Consider the following 21,116-nt stretch of genomic DNA (forward strand, 5'->3'; position numbering starts at 1 on the left):
TTAATTGAACAAAAACTTGTCTTGTTCCAAGATTATTCTTGGAAATGTAATTTCGAAGCCTGTATGAAATCAGAAAACGTACTTTTTGACCATATGAAAGCAATCTCATTTCTTTTAGGACTGATTTTTGGATAGACTTCCGATTTGATATTTTCCTTTTGAACTAGCAGCCTAGGGGCCTGGAAGGGGGAGGGGAGGGAAGCAGTTCTGTGTTCTTCTGCCAGCACTGACAAAGGTCTGGTTGTCAGTGATACCTTTACAGCTAAATTTACTCCAGAGTGACAGGAGCAGGTGCACCTCGGCCTGCCAGACACTTGTGCACAGGGATCACGCATCTTACGGCCTGACGATCAAGGGGGGAAAGCCTGGGTCTTCATAGAAAAGGAGAGGAGGCAAACGCAGCCCAAACTGGGGGGTTTCTCTTCAAAGCCAGCTGGTCTGGCTTTATTCTACAGGAATTTTTTTACCTGTCAGAGTTTGGACAACAAAGCCCTCAGCAGGTGCTGACGGGTACAACTTCCTGGAGAAGCAGAAAGGCACTGGTGAGTTTCAATTGCCAAAATATATTTTTTTAATATCTAAAAGTTGATTTTGTTATCTTAGAAGAGGCGCTGCTGTGGTGCCTACATTCAGAAAGCTGATGAGACCACTGGAATCAGAGCCAACTAACTCAACAGTGGGTTTGCCCGGTGTAGAAAGTGGAGCTGTTACCATTTGACAATTTTTTAGATTAAAAAAAGTTTTTTGAAGGGAACACTTTATGTTTTTAATGTTGGTCTCTTTCATTACTATCTTCAACATCTGAAAGATGAAGAATTAATTACATATATGATAGTATACTATTTAAATAAACACAAATACCATTTCATCTTTTTTCCTAATTCTGTCATCTATTATGAGTAAAATGTTATATTTTTAAATAAATCTCCAAATAAAAATGTGAATGGTGCATGCTCTTTTTAGACATTTCATGTGCTAGCACTTTTTGTGTGTGCATGTGATAGGAATATGATTAGGGAGAACATTAAATTAGCTTTATTTTTAATACACTGTTTAAAAGCATGTATTGCACAGAATATTTATTAAAAGTAGCAACATTTTCTCATTACTTTACAGAGAATTTCTTTAGAGAAAATTCTTTGAAATAACAACCAAGACAGTTCTAAAGCATGTTTTTGCGTCATTGATTTCCAAAATTAGTACGTTTATATATTTGGCATTTTTATTGTGTGAATTCAAAAGTTTAGGCAAAAATATTTTTATTTTCAGAATAGGATTTTAATTAATGCAAAAGATGGAAAAATTAGACCACATGTTAGACACATTTCTAAAAAGTGATTTTATTTCAAGAACTCATTCTTTTAACTATGCTTCAAGCATTTCTCTACAAATTGTTGCATTTTAGCAAATTGAAAACATTTATTTAAGCTAGTAAGGAGCTCAAAGCTAGGGACTATACATAGTAAACATATGAAACCATTTTAATAACCAAATTCCATATTCACAAGCAACATGGGCTAATGAATGTAAAAGACATACAGCATACACTGATCAAAAATGTTATAAATTATTATGCATAAAATCAATTTTCTGGGCTGTGGGGGGTAGGACTGGTGCTTAAGAAGAGAAACGCTCACCAATATAAATTACTAATAGTATGAGGCAATTATTTTATTCTGATAATCCCATAAATAATTTTCAATCTACGTGCTCAACATAGTACTGGGAAAGTAACAAGATCTGACTTTTTAGAAAATAACCATTATATCTAAAACAATTTTCAATGATGACACAGATATTTCACAAATTTATAAGTATTATACTCTTTTACAGTGACAATTGCTGTTTAAAATTATGAAATATTTGTAGTTTAAAATATTACCAGAAATGCTCCACCTAACCAAAAAACTTAATATTTTAAAAACATAATCTTATCTACACTTAATGAACCCATATTTTTTAAATTAAAACTCAAATATGATTTTCATTATAAATTATTATATGTAGACTATGGTTCAGAAAATTAAAGCATATTTTATTTTTAATATAGAATATATTGTAGTTTCAAAGTGGTATTTTTTGTGTGCTATTTTTCTTCATTATATTGATTCTGGCGCCTGAGTAACCATGGTTGCTAAATATTTTAGATAACTTCATTAGTCCTTTAAAGAATGAGTATGTGCTCCATGCACTTGATGATTTCTTTTCAATTATATGGTCAGTTAAATACTATATTCCTAAAGACTCAGAGCACTCACTTGTAGAATAACTAAATACAACACAACTGAACATACACTCTTAAGTCAACTTCTGAATTATATTTGTTACGTTTTATGTGCATAGTACTATTGGCTATAATTATTATGCTATTTGTAATCCACCCCAAATATAAGCAATAAAAAACTTCTTCCAAACTATTTTTATGACACTTGTGAATTATTAAAGCGTGACTGAATCTATTAGGAACAATGGTGGGTTTAGCCCCAAAATTTCTTATTTATTATTTTAACCACACCTTGAGTTGTGGGCTTAATCTAAAATTCCATGTGTTTTCTTTTAATTATAAGAAGAAGTTTTACTTTCTAGTTTGACATGCAGCTACATGTTTGCCCTTTTCTGATAAACTTTCAACTTTCATGTCATGAAAATACCTATGCCAACTCCTTCAATATAGAGGAATGCTTTCTTTTAATAAGTCCTAGTCAGAAATTGTGGCTTAAAGTTTCAATGACTCATATGTGCCCTAAAAGGTTAATTTGAAACCATATGCATTTTAAGCATTATTTGCAATACATCTTCATATCTTAAGGCCAGCTTACTTAAGTGGATAAAAAGTAATTATTCTAATTTTTGAAAAGCATTTTGTTTACCTTATATATTCATAAAGACAATCTAGATTCTCCAGCAACTAACTTCAATAAATTATATTCTGAGTATCAATCTATTTAATTTCAGGACAATGAAGTTTCCAGCTAAAATGATTTGCTTGTAAGTAAAGAAACAAAAATATTTTGGCAGCTTTATATGTATCTCCTTATTGACCAGCCACCTGACTGACAGCTGTCAACTGTCCTCGGGCCAAATGTAACCCAGTAAAGATAAAAATTACATATTACTCATCCCTGTTGATAATACCTGGTGCCAGTAGGTTTTCAAATAGGAATAACTAGACTGTGGATATAAAGAAGTAAAAGAGGAATCATTTCAACCACCTACCATTCTTCTTTTGTGATTAACTTATTTCCCCCTCCTGTTCTTATTTATCCTACTTCTGTTGATATCCACATCTCACACCTACAAAGACTTAATTTCCTTACATGCAATTCACATGTATGTAACAAGTGTGTGTCCATGAAAATACTGGGCAGCCAAGTAATGATGCCGATACATTTCTTTCAACCAAATCTTCTTTGGGGCTCATGAAATCCTAGAGTTGTGGGAGGGCATCTTTGAAGCTTTCAACTACTCATTTCAAAGAAAATGAAACAGAATGAAGCTGTGTTTGAAATTTTCCCTAGTCACCAACATGAGAGTGTAGATGCAGACTTGGATCTGTCTCCCAACTTCATATCCAGTGAGTTTTTCTATTAGACTTTAAACATATGAACTATCAAACTATAAATAAAGAGAGAACATGGAAAATTAAAGTGAGTTACATTCCTCTGGAGAACTGTTTTCAGTCACTAAACTTAATAGCTTCTTGGAGAAATACACAATTTTATCAGAGCATATTAAAATTATTAAATGTAGGGTTTTTTTTAAAAAAAAGAGCATAAACACATTAAAATATGTATGGTATGTTCTTTTTAAAAAATTCCCTTTGCCATTTATATTGATTTCTAAACTGAAAAGGTGATGATGTAGGTAAAATGGCAGAAATAAAAAAAAATCGGTGGCAATATATGTTTAGAAGATGAATGTAAGAATCAAAAGTTGAGGTTTTTTAAATTTTAAAAAATTTTTAAAAATATTAGTGAATAATTAAAAATACCAAATATACCAAAGCACAAGCTTATGTATAGTACTCAAGTGCAGAATATATTAAATAGTGCATATAATTGACTCAATAACTAACTTGTGTGTGTGTGTGTGTGTGTGTGTGTGTGTGTGTGTGTGTGTAACTACCAACCTCTCTGCAAAGGCCTCATCAGCAAGTGTTTCCTAACAGCTCAGAAATTCTATGACTCAATAATCCTGTATTAATATAACTATCTTATATTTATTCAAATAATTCTTAGTGATATTAATAAAGATTTTATATTGCTATAGTAGAATTTGTTGATAATGCTCTACAACATACTGATTCAGTCCAGGTCATGAAAATATATTCACAGTAAATATTTCATTCTTTTCTGACCCTCCAGGAAAGAAACTGTGTAGGAGACATCTACCTTGTTCTGAATTTAAAACAATTTATCTTAACCCTGGACTTCGCAGCAATATGTGCTTTAAAACTCAGACATACAAATGAATTTAAAAGGGGAAGGGGCATGGCAGCTTAAAACATTGACATAGAATATGGAAGAAAATTATGGATAGGTTTTCCCTGCAAGAGATTAGTCTAAAATAATCGCCAACAGTTTAGCAACTAAATTATATATATAAATTTACAAATATATTTGCTTATTCCACTACATTTAGTACAAATCACCACTAGTTATTAATAAGCAAATAATTTAACAATATGCAATAACAGTGTGTAAATCAATTGCAAGCAAAATAATGAGTAAATAATATCCATTTCTAACAATTGTGAAAGACAGGGGTGTCATAACAAAATAGGAAAAATCACAAGACCTTTAAAAAATTCAGTTATCTCCCTACATCTCCATGGGGTGTTGGTGAAAGCGAATAAGTTGTCCCTCGTTGGCCTTGGAAAGATCATAAACTTTTTCTCTTGAGAGTTGAAGAATGTTGTCCAAAGAGCACCGGAGCAGAAGCAGGCAGCTCAGCGTCATAGAATCAGTTTCACTGCTTAGTAGCTTTGTGATTGGAAACAAGTCATGTCACCTCTGTGAGGCTACTGAATGGACGAGACTCTGCTGGGCTAAGTGTAAGTCGTAGGGGAGGAAGTTTTAGTTATCCAATAAAATATATTTCCTCTGCTTCCTGTGAAGTCCCAGAAGAATCCTAGACCATATTGGCGGCTTTCAGTCTGCAATGGCATGCCTCACCCTCTCCCTATTGCTATAAGTAGCCCACCATGTCAGCATTTCAAATCATTAAAACTAACAACAGTATTTAGACTGTGAAATCAGTGGACAAAACAAAATCACTCTGTAATACACTACCAACCAGCTGGCCATATTTTTCCCAATTGGGTACCCTGGTAACAAAACATGAACAGTCTCACCTTCAAAATTATATTACCACACATAGCTCTGCAGGGCTAAGATGACACAAAGGATTTGATGGTCACTTAATGTTTTTAGTTTATAAAATGGGAGAAAAAATTTTAACAAAAAAAAATATTTACCACACTCACTGTAAGCCAGTATGATGTGTTCATGTAAGAAAAAACAAATGTTGTAATAAGAAACAGAAGCATCCGAGAACCCCTAAACTGAAGTGTTAAAAATATCTGGATTCAAGAGAGGTTAATGGCACCAGCTGGGTATGAAGAGAGGTTCAAAGGCTGGGAGCATGGATCACCGTGTTGTCTGGGATGGCCATGTTGTGAAGACCCTTCATAATTGCTGGGCAGGCAGAGGGAATTACTGAGATCGCAATGAACATTTATATTGATAGAAAGTCCCTTTAGTGCAAAGCCAATGAACAGTGCTACTCCTGGTTGCAAAGAATCTAGGCTCACAAGTAGCCGGCAGTCACTGAAGCATAAACATGTCTGTCGGTCACTAACGGTAGAGACACCTGGATCTGAAACCCACCCTATAGGTTTTCCTGAGGTAGTGGGATTCAAGGAACATATTCCATCCAAGAAAAGAGCTACCTCAGATAAGTAAAGATAAAAAATTGTCCAGAAATTTGAGAGAATTAGGTCATCTTATTGGTTAATCAGTTTTCTAATGACAGTGGACAGCATTCAGGGTGTGGCAAATGTAGGTATATGGTTCTGAGTACACAAAACACAGAGTATATTCTTATATTATTATTTATTGCATTATTCCCCATACAAACAACTGTAAACCTACTTTTGCCACACCCTGTATATGTGGCATGTCTATTTGCCTGTTTACTATATGCAGCAATTCAGGCAGTGGAAAGAGTTATTCATTTTGAGCTCTCATTCTTTCTATTTTGAAAGGTGGTAACTAATATAAAGTTCTATGAAACTTGTTAAGAATAGTTGAGAGAATAGAAACAAATAATGGGGAAAAGTTGAGGTTATTAAATTAGAAGGCCTTCGCAGATCTTATGCTTACTCTTACCCTAAGGCAGGGGCTTCTAAGCAAAATGTATATAAGAAACACCTGAAGAGCTAGTTAAACTGCAGACTCCCAGCTTGTAGCCCGAGGTGGGGCCTGCATTCTGAACGGATTTGGGGCACTCTGATAAACTCTTCTCTGCACTACATTGTTCTGTCCTCACAAGCGCTTTTTCTTCAAGAGGGTCGGTTCTCCCCTACAATAACAAGAAAACTAGCACTTACATCTTTCATTTATTAAATTATTTTTATGTGGACTGGTGAATAATAAAGTTCACCCAATACTAGTTGTAAGCCAAAAATCATTCTCAAGTTCTACCTGAGTTTGGGGCACTATATAATGCAGCTTAAAAATGAAAAGTGGTTTGAACTGACTCTTCAAGAATGTCATAAGAAAACAGCATAGACAGTACTTATGAGAAGTCGGTATGCCATACACATTCAAGTTTTAGAATACTTAATCATCACTGACTGGAGAGCTTAAGAGGTTATAGATTAGCAATAATGTAAGGGAGACCACAGGCTTTATTTTGCTGTGCAGGAGTTATTTTGTGGCCAGAGGCTGCACAAACTAGAATCTTATAGCTACACTAGAGGCTCAGTGCACGAATTCGTGCACAGGTGGGGTCCAGCCAGCCTGCACCAATGGGGGCCTATTGGGGCCAGGCCAACAGGGCATGGGGAGGCTGCAGGAGGTCAGCCAGCCCTGCCCCCAATGGGGGGGACAAATGGGGGAAGGGGGGAAAGGCCATGGGAAGTTGGCCAGCCGGCCCCGACCCATGGACAAACTCCCAGTGGAGAGGACAATTTGCATATTAGCTTTTTATTATATAGGATAAGATTGAGGTGAGAATGTGTGGATAGGTGACCATAAATCCTTCACAAACAATTGATGAACAACCTAACACATGTCTTATTCCCTGTGAGATCATCATTATTGTAATTAAAGAGTGATTATGATTAATAACAAAAATAGTTACAAAAACTCTTCTATAACTATATTGTCTATAGTATACATCAATTATTTAGATATAAGCTCCTTTGTTAACAGTATTTTATTTGGAAGTGATTCAGATAGAAAAAAATTGATAATATCATATGGTCTGAAACAGAAAATGTAACTTCCAAAGCAGTGAAAAACAATCTGAGTAATTATTAATAACCAACCAGTCATGTGTGTGTATATGTGACTTTACTGAGTTTATAACTAAAAACAGAAAATTTACAAATGAATATGAAGAGATGGAGCAGAAAAGATGAAGGAAGGAAGGAAAAAAGAAGGAACTGGAAAATATGGGAGTAAACCTGTTAATAAGCTATTTAGCTATTACTAAAAGAGGTCAAAAGAAACAAGAAAATTATAGAATGTGTCTTATCCCCCCTCTAAGTAATATTCAAAATATTTTACTTAGAAGCATATTTCATTTTCGAATCTCCTCAAAGCAATGATTTCTAATATAAAGTACATTCCATTTGATATGAATACTCTGTATTTACAGGTTTAATGCTCTACTAACATGAGAAATGATTCATTTATGTGCCCCGTCCTTGCAAATAGAAACAGGCTTTATCAATGATTTCATAGAGGAGATAAAGGGCAGAATGCATTTGGCCCTCCAATCCTGAACCTCTACCAAACTCTTCCAAATTCTTCTCTTCGTCCAGGAAGCAACACATACTGTCCTTACAAGGTTTTTACATCTCCTTCAAGATGTTTCTGGAGAAATATCACTAACGATACCTCTAGTGGCAGAAGGAAGTGCACACAGAGTGAGATCCAGTGACAACGTGGTAGCTATGGTACAAGGAACATGCAGCAACTATGTGCCTCCTATGCAAAGTGGAAATAGAGAGTAGGACAAAAGGTACTAAAGTGTATAATATTTTTTAAATAATACGTAGACACATTTTCAAGGAGCATCATGACATTTTGCTGATAGAAAGCTCATCTTCCAATCCCAACTTTTCAAAAACAATAAAATTTCTCCTTTAAGTAAGAACCAGGCTTCCCATGGACTTGAACCCAGGGTTTACCTATATGTTGGCTAATGGAGCGGGGTTGGGTACCTGAGACATGCTGAAAGTCTCCTCCTAAAAGCATCTTCTGACCAACACAGGCTGGAATTTGTGGAATTTGTGTAGTCCTGGATACTCCTTTGAATTATGAACATCTTTCAGAAAACTTGAAGAAAAGTTCATTGAAAGGAGTAACATGTTGCTTGGTATCATAAAGCAAGCTATTGGAGTGGCTGGCTCTTCTGCTCGAGCAGAGCCCAGGCCAATTCTGAAACATAAAGAGGCTGCTGAGGAATGAAAGGACCTTGTGGGTGAGGAGATAGAGCCACTCAATAAAGAGCTATTATTGATTTTTAAAATTGCTGCTGGGTAAATAGAGCATGCCAGAGAAAAAGCAGACAAATTGAAGGTGAGTTTAGGGAAGTTGGAGACACAAAGACAAGCGCCAGCAACCTTACAATTTTGCCTACACCCTACAGATAATATTGATTTAAAATGAATTAAAAACTCAGATTTAATAGGAAGCCACTAATTCTATATATTTCTGCTAAGGTTCCTTGAATTTAAGCATAAGATTATATAATCAATAAACAATTTAGAAGATGTCTGATGAAACTAAAAGATAAAACTTTTAGCCTTATTCTGGGGAAATGGATATATAATTATTTTTATCAGTCTGATAAAATCAAATATAAATCCAAATATTTCTCTAAAAAATATTATATGAACAAGGGTATTACACTGATAGAGATAGTATAAATTGGTAGTCCCATTGTGCAAGACTTTTTCAATAATATATATTGGTTTAATCAACATGTTATCATAAATGTTTTTATTATACTTACTAGAGGCCCAGTGCACGAAATTCATGGACAGGTAGGGTCCCTAGGTCTGGCCAATGATCAGGGCCGATCAGGGCCTTCCAGCTGCCAACAGGGGCCTTCCTTTCTTCTTTCCACACTGCCCCCTGGTGTTCAGCACATGTCATAGCGAGCGGTTGAACTCCCATTTGGTCAAACTCCCATGGGGACAATTTGCATATAGCCTTTTATTATATAGGATTTCAAATATAAATGCTTTTTTTATTAAATGAAAGCTACTTTGAAGCATGTAAGCTCCTAGAAAAGAAAACGTCTAGAATATTGTTAGATAACTGAGACATTGAGATGTTTTTCAGAAATATAGTCCCTGAAGTAAAATAGTACAAAAATAGCTAACATTTATTGAATGTTTTCTACATGCCAGGAACTAAGTGGTTATAGAAGTACAATTTTTGTCTTCCTCTCAACTAAAATAATCATCCTGGGTAGGTACTGCCATTTAACCCATTTTACAATAAGGACATGTAGAAAATTAAGGTCAAATTGTTATTGTGTCTGAGTCTGGATTCTAAGTCAGGGTCTCTGATTTATCCCTGCCTGTTGTATGTTCTTTGAGAAAGTATTTCCCACAATATTCATAAATGATGTATAACTTTTAATTTTTAAAATCATCAGATCTTTTATGAGTGTTACTCACCAAAATATCTCCTTAAAGGCTACACATTCATATCAGGGATACCCTTGAAATCCCCCTTGTGTATCTACAATTACTGTCCATTTACAAACCAGATAGCAAATAATCAGCTGCTTTGTAATGACGCCATAGTTGCTGTCAACCACCTTCTTCACTACATTTGGTTTGGATTTAGTTGCAGCAACAAATTCATCTAATGATAAAGACTTGCCAACAATAAGACTAGTCTTAAGACTGCATGGCAAATCCCAAGGAGATTTGACCTGTGCAAAGACAACATAACTGAAATAAGCAAATAATTTCCTGAAGTGTCTACCTTGAAAAAGATAACATAGGTTTAGATGGGTATTTCTAAAATACTTTCTGATGAAAAAAAAATATCGATTGTATCATGCCCTGCTCTCATCATCCCTATAAGTGAGCAAAGCTACCTGTAAAGGAAGAAGTACAGCATCAAGCTCGGAGCATCTATTGGAAACAAACCTGGTGTCATGTCCTTTGTCTCCCAGTTGTAGAAGCTATGTGACCCAGGGCAGGTAGTATCACCTCTCTAAGCTTTAGTATTTAAAACCTGAAAAATGTGAAGAATAGTATTACCTGTCTGAAAAACTGTTGTTTCCATAAGAAGAAATAAAGTTTATAAATCAGTTAATATAATACTATTAAATTAATTAAAGCAATTAATACAGCACTGACAAATACGGAGTGACCATTAATTGTTAGGCACTTTAAATTATTTCTTTCAATCCACATTTTAATATGGAAGTATTTGTTTTGCACATATACTGCAAGTATCATTGCATTACAAATATGAATATTATTGATATGGAAATATTTAATAACCACAAATTTAGTTTCTAAAAATCATCTATAGGCTATGAGACCTTTTGGGTTGTGGTTTTTGACTCAGTGAACTGCACACACTGGCAAAAGATAAAGTTTTAATCACTGACTTAAATTTAAGAGTCTTATTATATGTTACTTTTAATTCTCACCATAGTCCAAAATAACTTAGAGAATTCATCCCAAATAATAAAAATTAATTCTCTCTATTCCTAATAAATGAGACTATGAATATAATTATGCATCTCCTTATTTTTAAATCTAGCATGTATTGGAAACTTATAAATCTATGCATGATCTTGCCTCCTTGAAAAATTAAAATTTTATATTATTTTGCTCGGTTTAAAATTTTAGGTTATAAATAAAATATTTAAAAATAATTTTGTAAATTCCCCAGCTAAGTTAAATACCATTATTTGAAAAATAACCTAGAGCTAGAGGAAACAAGGTACATTTTGCAGCATAGTGGCTTTTTTATTTCCTTGCTGGACTCCTTTGTCTTAACTTAGTATTCTTAATGAGGAGTGTTAGTATGAATACCAGATAGAAGAATCCTACACATTCCAAATGAATTTTATTTAAAGCAAAATATCTATGCCCTCTCTTTTTCAAAAAGTGGCAAACAGTCCCTAAACATAGCTGTAATGTTCATCATGTATCCAACAGATAACTACTTCCAGGTCCCTCTCACACAGAATGCTCTCATAGGCACTCCGTGGACTCTCCCTTCCCAGCAGGCCACTGTCGCCCCGTTGCCATAGATGGCCATCAGACATTTGGAATGACATCAGGAGATAATCTGAGCAGGCTCTGCCCTAAAGAATTCAAGTTAGCAGGAGACTGAAGATATCAATGTCTTCTTGGCTGACAACAGCATTCCAAAGGTCAACCAGGGTGAAAAAAGGATGGACTTGGAGTTTCCAGTGCCTTTTCAAAAACCAAACAGCTAACAACTAGGGAGAGAGAGAGAGAGAGAGAGAGAGAGAGAGAGAGAGAGAGAGAGAGACTAAAAGCGTCCTGAAGGCACCATGCCTGTGAAAGGGAAATGAGACAACCTCTACCTATTAAATCAGGGAACTTTAGGATTGAAGAGATCTCCACTTCTTAAAGGTGAAACAAACAGTTCTCCTGAACCAATTCCCAAACTTCTAACAACCTACTTCTCCAACTTTTTCTGTTCTGACAGGTCTATTATGGGTGAATATGGGACTTAATGATATAAAACTAGAATTTCTTTGCATGAGAATAGAATGACTAACTTTTACTGCAGTTTACAACTTTCCCAGACCTGTGCCTACATTGAGTAGCTGCTTTAAGTCTCATAACAATGGTTTGTGGGTAGTACTTTATGTTCCATTTTATAGATGAGGAAACTGAGTCAAATGTGTGTAATCATACAGTTACCACATGATAGAGCCAACTGGTTTTTGGTCGCATAGCCTCTATCTAGGCAGACCAGCCTTTCAATAGTCAGTCAAGGAGAGATTGAGGCCTTCTAGCAAGTCCGCAAGCACTTGAAGAACTAAATGATTTTCTCTTAGGTTAGATTTCAGGGGGAATGGAAAGAACCCTGTCGATCTTGAACCACATGAAATGTTAATAAGAGGAATAAAGACAATAATTCAAATATGCTTCAGTTCAGGGGAACTCCAAGCTTAAAAAAAATTACTGTTACTATTTTAAAATTAGTTATTATTCATGAGTCCACTTATCTGAACACTTTAAGGGTTAACTTCAAAGCTAATTGCCATATACAGCCAGAATTCATGCCAAAATTTCACCCCCAAATAAAAAATATAGGGGATAATCATGGCAAAAACCAACCACCCAAACAGAACATTGAAGTTAGAAAGTTAATGTTTTATCTCTAAATCTTTAAGATGTAACCTGTTGCCTTACATGTCACAGATACTGTAATTCATAATTTAGCTTTGTTCACATTATTAACATTTCTGGTCAAATTTCACCCTAGTGATATCAGTCTAAGGCATAATCAATGTATCTGAGACTATCTTCATAGAATTAGAAGATTGTTTTGCTGACAATTCTCACCTTATGTAAACACCTCACCTCCCTGACCTTAAGAGTGCTTTCTAGCTCTTACTTTAAAAAGTACTTCCATCTCCTCAGAATTTCTTAAATATAAATAGGCGCACAGTTATCCCAACTGGTCTCTTTAAAAAGGCATTATGTGATTCAATGATACCACCAAATGTGTTTCCAAATGGAATTTCTTCCCAGAGGAATGCTAAGAAGTATTTTCTCTTGTAAAGGGGCGCTCCGATCTAAAATCTTCTACCAGGTCACCTTTCTGAGAGTTCATTTGCCTAGCCAACCCCAGGCAATGTGCCCTGGTCTAGCACAGAGTATACTAGACTCTGTCAGTGACTTTATTGTATTTCCAAATTTATGGACCCAACTTCTCTTCCCTGTGAAAACTAAGTGCTTGTGTTAGGTGTTTCCCAGTATCTCTTTCAGCAGGAAGATACTGAAATTTGGACTTTAAAACTTTTCACATTAGTGCCAAGAAATGCAAATGCCAAAAGTGTCCTAAAATGTGACGTTTACCATAAAGCAGGTTCTTTCTGAGAGAGAGAGAGAGAGAAAGAGAGAGAGAGAGAGAGAGAGAGAGAGAGAATGCAATTAAAGGTCTGTAGCAGCACATTCCAATAGAACTTTATGCAAAGATGGAGATGTCAACACTGCTGTCAGATAAGGTAGGCATTAGCCACCTGTAGCTAGTGAGCACTTGATATGTGGCTAATGTGACTCAGAAACTGAATTTTAAAATTTATTTAATTTTAATTCATTTAAATTTTAAAAGCTACATGTAGCTCTAGGCTACAATGGGTAGCAGCTCATAGCTTTAAGAACACGACGATTACAAACATTTCACGCCTCTGATTTATTCGGCAGAGTGTATGCCTTTGGAGCACTGATCTTGCCACCATGCTCGGTGCCCTTGGTACCGCTCCACACACAGATCAAAGAACAGCACAGGCTGTGATGGCATTTTTGCAAGAGCTCCCTGCACTGTTCTCAGTGGAAGGGGGAAAGGAAGCTGGGGGTGAGGATGGGTTCTCCCTAGCATCCCATTTCTCCTTGCGTTTGTGGCCTTTCCCTAGCCAAAGTGCGCACAAATCCACCCAGGCAACTTAACTACTAGAGCCAGCAGTTGGCTGTTAGTTTTTCCCAGAATCCTGAAGACCCTGAGAGTTTGGGCTATAAAATCCGGCTCCGGGATCCCGCCCTTTCCTATTGGCCTGTCAGGTGGAAAACCAGGCTAGCTGGTGCAGGACCAGCTGAAGGGGGGAGGGCGGCGGGCACGCGCACAGCGGGACCCGCGCGCCGCTCTCCGGGTCCCAGGCTTGCAGGGCCCGGAGCACCCCCAGCCGCTCGCGCCGCCAGCCGCGCACTGCGTGCCAGCGCTTTGTGCCGGGTGCGGGGGCGAGTTCACTCTCGCGTCGTTCGGAGCTCATCCCCGGCTCTTTGGAGTCCTCTTTAACCGACCTACGGGGAAATATCCCCAAACCACACCAGTCGGGCAACTCCCTTGGCACCACCGCCCGCTTCCAAAGCCCCAACACCACCACTGCGCCCTCCTCCATTCCCCAGAACCGGCCACATGGCCTCTTCACCAAACCACGGCCGCGTTTCCCCAAACTGTGAAATCCGCCCTCTGGACACACCCGCCGCCAAGGCAGCAACCCCTGGAAGTGCGCCTGGGCCCAGAGAACCCCCAGAAGGGTCCCAAACCCGCCTGCTCCTCGCCCGGAGCGCAACCACGTGGCGCACCCACCCCTCCGAGCTCTAGAGACGCACTCCCTGGAGGAGCCCCCACCCCTCACCTCCGTCCGCTCGGAGGAAAGTAGGGAGAAGGGGTCCGGGAAGTGGAGCTGGGCAGAGGGAGGAGTATATAGGTGCTGAGGGGAGGACCCGTAATCATTGCACGGTGTTGTGACTGGTGCGCCCCTGCTGACCGCCCACCCAGCGCGGATTCCCTCTCCACACCAACCATCCGGAGGGACTGTTGTTGCCTGCAATCAATAACTTAGCGAAGTGAGCTGCTGAAACCAGAGGCGCCCCCCGTCTGGGTCTTTAAGAGGCCGTCGGGACTGAATCCCACTCCTCTGCTTTCCAGACAAAGAAGTGGGCGCAAAACGCAAGTGGAGTTTTTTGACCCCCCTCCCTCCCCTGTGCCGCCCCACCCCGGATAAAGATCTTTAAAAATTAAAGGGCACACACAGAGAGAGGTACCTAGAAGAAAGAGTTAAAAGAGGAAGTATGAAAATCCGTCCTTTGAATTGAAGGTTTCTGTGATATTTCAAGAGATAGAATCAATGTTCCGATGAACATTTAACAATTTTATAAGTAAAGGTAAAGTCCATTAAATTTAGCCGTGCATATGGATAACTTTTTAATCAGCCACACATTCTTGGGCAAATTACAGATCAAGACTTATTTGGGCATACTGATCCAGGAAAAGGAAGAAATGTATCATAATTTGTGGTGGCATTTTTAAAAACCTTAACATATCTTTCAGACATTGCTTCATGAAGATTGCATTTCTATAAGGTGAAAAGGCCCTGGGAGATGTATATAATGATCCCCACTTAATAGACTGTAAAACCAAACAGAGCTGGGGAAAAAGAGAATTCACCAGGTCGCCTGGCACTGGCTCCCCATCACCAAGTTGAGACTAACTCACTGTGGGCCCGAGCCTAAATGATTTAAACTCAGCTAACACCCCTGAAATAAAAGTGTCCAAAATTCTTCATTTCTCCTTGACTCTGAAGCAACTTAAAAAATAAAAATAAATCTTAAGGATGTCAAACCAAATATAGAGACTTCATAAATCTTAATGACTTCACTGTGAAACGTCTTCTGGCAAATACAAATGAGAGGATGGATATTGACCAGCATGGCCTGATATGTCTCAAGGTTGGGAGGACTAGACCCATTCTGAAACCAAGGGAAAAAAGTTCATTTGTGTTCTGAAAGATAGCTAGTTTCAAACAGATACGGACACAGGGGCATTTGTGCTCATGCAGTTAAACAGAGCCTGGAAAGAAAAGGCATTCTTCATAATAGAATTCATAAAGGGTACTGAATCTACATCACTAATCCCAAAGTATTTAAAATTGGCCTTTAGGCAACATATAAACCAAGCCCTTTCAGCAACTTCAGTTGCAACCTCAAATTTTATTAGCTTGGGATATTATGGATTTGACTGTCTTCCTTGTAATTCTTCACCCGTTATAAAATTAAAATAAATGTAGGATCTTTAGAGATGAGATAGAAAATATGATTAAACCTTGGCTTAGAATGACAAATCCTTTGTATGTTGCAGATTCTCAATCATAAGCAGTCCATATGATGTATACTATGCATTCAAAAGAGCGGTACCGAAAGAATTTTTGAAATTTAGACATTTGGCACTGCATATATTTAAGGTTATAAGTATTACCACAATTAATGATAATTTTCATTACTTTATGTTCAATACACATTCATTTGGTTTAATACTAGAATTAACATTAATGTTCTACAGATTAGGCTTTAGAAATAAATTTATGCAAATGTACTTTAATATCAACATTCTTAAAAAAATTTTTTAACTATATATCATTTTGTTCTTACACATTTTAAGGTGCCAAAGAAGAGTTGCAAACTGTGAAGTAACTTCTATGAAGAGATGAAGTAAAGAATGGAAGGCAAATGACTGTATGTGTATGTGGTGAGTGCTCAACATTCGTTATATCATCTCCCACCAGGTTAATACATAGAGGTAAAACTGCCAAACTCTTTGTCTTTAGGTATTTATGATATAGATGTATCTAAAAGTGATAAAGAGCTATATAACCATTATATGCTTTATATTATAAGCAATACCATGCCATTTTGCTTAAAGCTCATGTCCCCTTTTAGGGCCTAGCTTCACAAGTCTCTTTTACAATTAATCCATGTCAGAGAAAGTCATGTGTGTCATCTCTAACTATAAAATAACATTTTAGTGCTTTTGGGATTTGTATCTCACTACCTTTTAATATTTCTCTGCACTTCTATATTCAATTATCATGTTTGTGTTGAAAGTATTCTGCACAATTAAATACTATACAGTATACTATATAGCTGAATAATCTTGAGGGGTAGATTAATCTACAGCCTTTCTTCATTTTAGGGTGGGTTGCTGTGGAAACTGACCAGCTTACTTTAAAATATTTTTTTTTTAAGCTCACTACAAGAGCTACGCCCAGCGTGGGCCATGCTTAAAGGCAGGCAGCCCCCGCGCACAAGGTGTTAGTACACTGCTGATTTAATGCAGGGGAGTAGTAAAGAGCAGGGTGGGGTAAAATGGTATGCAACCTGAACAGAAATTAGAAGTTAGCTTTTTCTAGAGTTAAATCCTGAGCATCATGCTCTCTCTAACTTCTGTGGCATTTTAATTAAATATATTGTTAAACAATTCTTTTGTGGGAAAAACAAGTTAATATATTTAATGTATAATAAAGCCCATGACAATTATTTAATGAAGGAAATATTTGGTGATGGGGGTTGGGGAGAGGAAAGCTGATTTAAACAGTACATCAATTCCAGACACCATTTTTTCTTAAAGGAAGTATCACCTTTTAACAGGATAGGCCACAAGTTTCCAATTGGCTTTAAAGGGTATATGAATTTTCTATTTTGCAATCATAGAACTGGAAGAGACTGGAAAATTCATTTAACACATAAGCAAACTGAACCTCAGAAAAGACACACTCATTAGGCTCCAATCTTGAACCTGAGAATCCAGGCCTCCTAATACCTAGTACCAGCTTCTCCACACACCAGAAAACATTCTGATCCTAGCCAAGGGCCATTAGGCGGCAAGGATAAGGATGATTTTGGTGTTTTGTTTTGTTTTAAAAAATCCTGAAGTATTTCAAGAAGAATACAAAACACATTTTGGATTAACCACTTCGTAGATTACCAATGAATAATTTTAAATCCCAGATGACTCTATTGTATATTTCTATACAACCTCTTTTGTTCCACTTCAACTATAAAAGCTCATGGAAAAGAAACTAATGCTAATATTAAATTAGGATCACACATAATTAAGCTAAATCTGTTGAGGGGAATAGCTTATATTTTAAAAGGCCAATTGTAGTACATTCCAAATCCAAATTAATTTCAAATTATCCACCATGTGAGGTTATATATACTTTTGAATGCTTGTACTATCATTGATAATTATGGATTTGTTAAAAATATTTATTATGAAATGATTCTTAAAAATATTAAGTGGTAAGATATTTTCTCTTTGAAGAAAAACAATATAAAACTGAAGTGTACGATGTTAAATATGTATATGACCCATCATAAATAGTATGGTTGAAAGTCCTGAATTGCCTATGTCTATTTGCTCATATGAAATGTAATGTTAAGGATTCATTACATTAATTTCACGCATCCTGGCAATAAACTTAGATGTTCCTGCAAATGGTTTGCTTTGTCAGGATGTTTGTGAATCTGGAAAACATGAAATTTCATTTTTACTACCATATATAGACATATCTTAGTATTCAAAATGTCTGTGCACCTTTACAATTTTGGATTTTTTAGAAGTTGTACCTTAAATGAAAACCTAATACAGATTACCTCTGCCATATTATTAAAATGAAGGCATAGTAGTAGCAAACTCACTAGGTGAAAAACAGACAGGCAAACAAATATATTGTAGATACCAATCTGCAAGAACTAATACTGCCTCAGATGGCTGGTGCTTTGTGACAGTTTGCCATGCTTTCCTATAATAAAAGCTAGAGTTTCATTTTAGCTGTGCTGATAGTCACAATGGTGATGAGCCAGAAGCCTGAGGATGGTTCGGATCTAGTCGTACTTGCCTGCAAAATCAACCTTTCCCTTTCAAGTGAAGCCTTGGGGCAGACACCTAACTGTTGAGCCCACTCTTCTGAGAAATGTTACATCAAATACCTCAACAATGAAGCAGGAGGCTTTTGGAATCACACTGTCCTCCCCCATGGCATAGTGCAGAACTTAACAGGAAATGCAACTAGTCATTGGGTTAAACATAGTGCTGAAAGGATTTTTTTTTAAGTGAGGAAAAAAATCTTTAGTTAGCTAGGTATTTCAGTATTGCATACTCTTGAATGTTCCATGTGTTTATTTTCCCAATGTATTTTCCCTTCTACCTTTTAAAATGTTTTAATTTGATTGGAACATTTTATACAACCTATAGTTCTACTGGCATGCAGTCGTGTCAAGGTTTGTGTACTAGTTGGTGTACTTTATCTTTGGCTTTATTGGGTGTGGTGTAATTTGGCTAGGGAAGGGAGGTGCCCAATCCCTACTAACCTGTCCTACATCTTTAACATTAACTTACTTTTTAAACTTTAACGTGAGTCGTATATGCCTTATCAGTCTCTATTTCTGCTTCCTGTGCAGCTGAAACTCTTCAGGATAAGTGAAGTCATCAGCTATCGGATAGGGAAGCTTAATGCATCTGGGAAGTTCGTTTGGTTTACATGTGAAATGCCCTGGAGAAAATCCAGTAAGGTGTAGAAGAGATAGCGTGGGAGGAGGGAGGGGGGAAATATCCGAGGAAGCTGCCGCCTCGGTAAATATTTCCAAACTGATTAGAAAGTTCACGGCCCCGTGATGAGGTCGAGATTTCAAGGACTGGTAATTCTTTCATTATTTCTACATGAGTAACACTTGAGACGCATTTAGGCTAACCCTCTAGCCCTCCAGCCGCTCAGGGCCGAAAACCGCGTCTGGTGGGCGTGCAGGAAGAGCGCGCTGGGATCGGGCGCTGCAGACATCCTGGACCGTAAGTAACACAGGCGCGCTCCGACGCTGGGAGAATGAAGTGGTTAACGCGTCTCCCGACGGGAGAAAAGTCACAAGACCAACTATTAGGGTCGCGCTCCTATTGGTCAGAGGAAAGATCCCGACTTTAGAAGGACTTTCCTGCTGGCTGGCTCGCCGCGTCCCCGGGGAGTGAGCGCGCGGCAGCCGGAGACTCGGTTCTCCGAGGGTCCTCGGCGGCGGCGGCGCGGGCAGGGAGCCGGGAGCCGGGAGCCGGGAGCCGCCGCTCGCGGTGTTGTCTTCATTTCGTGCAATAAAGAATTGTCATTAGGTTTGCGTATGGCATGTGCCGTTACCCCACCGTAAAACTAAAATTAGCAAAATGTCAGGAATGGGAAGATTGATTCACCGAGATGCAATTATCATTTAAAAGTGCTTGATTGAGGTACTGATGTTCAGTGATTTATTCTGCATACCATATACATAATTAAAGTAGTGTAGTGGAGTAATTTATCAATCTAGTTGAGACTGGAGGGGTGAGGAGCGAACTGCTGTATGTTTGTTTTATTAAAATGCTCTGAGGTCTAGTCCCGCCCCCCTTTTGCAAGAGTGAAACTGATGATTTCTCCAGCTCGCGAGGAGAGAGTCAACGGTTTGGGATTGTGAGGGAGAGAGAGACTAAGAGGAAAGGCAGCGCGAGGCAAAGGCAAAGGCAAGGACAAAATAAAGGGGAAAAAAGAAGGCAAGAGGCACGATGGTTCGTACTGCTTAGAGCCCTGAGCCCGTGTGCACCCGTTTTCCCGGCCACCCCCGCCTCCCCTCCCAATATCCTTCCACCACTCCCCCTGCCCCCCCGCCTTTTTACGCGACGTTTCAAAGGCAGTGAGCAGCTCTCCTTTTCCCATTCGTCTTCTGTCACTTCCTTCCTGGACGCAGTTTTCTGGACGAGTCTGGTTACTTTTAATCCACCGGCCACTGAGAGCCACTCTCCCCTCCTCCTCCTCTTCCTCCTCCTCCTCCTCCTCCTCCTCCTCCTCTTCCTCCTCCTCCTCCACCACCTCCTCTTCCGAGCGGCCTTGGCGCGCGCGAATGCGCGTCCCCGCGCGCGCCTCCCCCGCGCGCGCCCCCTCCGCGCGCGTTCACACGCACACCTCGTCTCCAGCTCTCTGCTTGCTTTGCTCGCAGTCACAGACACTTGAGCACACGCGTACACCCAGACATCTTCGGGCTGCTATTGGATTGACTTTGAAGATTCTGTGTGGGTCGCCGTGGCTGCATGTTTGAATCAGGTGGAGAAGCACTTCAAGGCTGGACGAAGTAAAGATTATTGTTGTGTGTGTTTTCTCTCCCTCTCTTAAGAAAGGAAAATATCCCAAGGACTAATCTGACCTGGTCTTCCTTCATGTGAGTACCTCTGACATTTCTCGAGGAAAATAGAAATAGCCTGGGTATTGTTTCTGAAATCTGCATCAGGATATGCCACAGCACTGGGTCTACCCCTGTGCCTTTTTTTTGGAGGCTGAAGTTGAGGGTTGTTGCCCAT

At 38.3% G+C, this 21,116-nt stretch overlaps 1 protein-coding gene across 10 annotated transcripts in view; it reads left to right on the forward strand.

Annotated features, from left to right (window-relative positions):
- Positions 1 to 344: 344 nt before the first annotated feature.
- MEF2C (myocyte enhancer factor 2C) overlaps positions 345 to 21,116 on the forward strand; it is a 158,401-nt gene continuing 137,629 nt past the window's right edge. For 2 of the 10 annotated variants that reach the window (XM_059694131.1, XM_059694135.1), the window contains exons 1-2: positions 345 to 542; positions 16,410 to 16,496. The gene's annotated coding sequence lies outside the window, so the exon portion shown is untranslated. Of the gene's footprint in view, positions 543 to 2,955; positions 2,989 to 16,409; positions 16,497 to 20,216; positions 20,331 to 20,520; positions 20,978 to 21,116 lie in introns of those variants that run through there. The other 8 variants (XM_059694132.1, XM_059694134.1, XM_059694136.1 and 5 more) reach the window with 8 other exon arrangements.

Source organism: Myotis daubentonii, chromosome 4, assembly GCF_963259705.1.
Source record: "Myotis daubentonii chromosome 4, mMyoDau2.1, whole genome shotgun sequence".
Taxonomy (NCBI): domain Eukaryota; kingdom Metazoa; phylum Chordata; class Mammalia; order Chiroptera; family Vespertilionidae; genus Myotis; species Myotis daubentonii.